This window comes from Cetorhinus maximus, unplaced genomic scaffold (assembly GCF_964194155.1).
Source record: "Cetorhinus maximus unplaced genomic scaffold, sCetMax3.hap1.1 HAP1_SCAFFOLD_1099, whole genome shotgun sequence".
Classification (NCBI taxonomy): Eukaryota; Metazoa; Chordata; class Chondrichthyes; order Lamniformes; family Cetorhinidae; genus Cetorhinus; species Cetorhinus maximus.
Genome location: NW_027597041.1, coordinates 100,857 through 102,199, shown reverse-complemented (window position 1 = coordinate 102,199; position 1,343 = coordinate 100,857). Strand labels below are relative to the sequence as shown.

Genomic DNA, 1,343 nt, shown 5'->3' with positions numbered 1-1,343 from the left:
CCATAGGTGGGGGTTGAGGAGTAGGGGTGATGGAGTGGACCAGGGTGTCCCGGAGGGAACGATCCCTACGGAATGCCGCCAAGGGGGGTGAAGGGAAGGTGTGTTTGGTGGTGGCAGAACTGTTTTTGAAGGTAGCAGCATCAGAACAGATGCGACGGACGCAAAAGAACTGAGAGAATGGGATGGAGTCCTTACAGGAAGCAGGGTGTGAGGAGCTGTAGTCAAGGTAGTTGTGGGAGTCGGTAGGCTTGTAATGGATATTGGTGGACAGTCTATCACCAGAAATTGAGACAGAGAGGTCAAGGAAGGGAAGGGAAGTGTCAGAGATGGACCATGTGAGAATGATGGAGGGGTGGAGATTGGAAGCAAAATTAATAAATTTTTCCAGTTCCCGACGAGAGCATGAAGCAGCACTGAAGTAATCATCGATGTACCGGAGAAAGAGTTGTGGGAGGGGGCCGGAGTAGGACTGGAACAAGGAATGTTCCACATACCCCATAAAGAGACAGGCATAGCGGGGGCCCATGCGGGTACCCATGGCCACACCTTTTATTTGGAGGAATTGAGAGGAGTTAAAGGAGAAATTAAAGTTAAAGGGGGCATCACTCAGTCTGGCACCAATGAGCCTGTCCTGCCACTCAGCACAAGTTCAGTTCAACCAGATCAATGATGGAAAGCAGGACAATGCTCTGAATGACTTTTTCTTCTTTTCAGTTTCCCTTTCACCCTGTAGAGGGCAAAACTGCACCATTCCTGAAGACGCTGCAATACCAGGTCGATGTGTGGAATGGACGGAGAAAGATCCTGTTCCATCTCCCTGCTCCAAAAATAAATTTAATATTTGGTCCCCAGATAAAGGACGTATCGGATATTAAACTGATAAGAACAGATTTTTTTTTGAAAAATATACTTTATTCATAAAATATCTGGAGGAACATTCCAAAACATTTCAAAATCACCATCACAAAAGTACAATCAGATTCAACTTTTACACATTGATCACAAGGTGCATCGATACAATCAATGAATATTACAATCATTTCAATATGGTCAATGCAGACAATCAGACAAAAGTATTGGAGTTATCAACATACATCATGTTGCTCTCTGAGGTGCTTCAATATAATTAGTATTCACTGCAGACATTCATTTGGAGCTGTACAGCCCGAGGGGCTCTCAACATTTCCCAGTCCCTGGGTGCACTGTGGCAGAAAGGTCTTAGACAGCGACCCTTCCCCATTGCGCCTTTGCGGTGGCTGCCCCAAGCTTTAGTGCGTCCCTCAGCACGTAGTCCTGGACCTTGGAACGTGCCAGTCTGCAACACTCGGTCGGGGACAACTCTT

The 1,343-nt window shown here is 46.5% G+C and overlaps 1 pseudogene; it reads right to left on the bottom strand.

Annotated features, from left to right (window-relative positions):
• Positions 1-737: 737 nt before the first annotated feature.
• LOC144675676 (U2 spliceosomal RNA) lies at positions 738-908 on the bottom strand (annotated as a pseudogene).
• Positions 909-1,343: the final 435 nt, after the last annotated feature.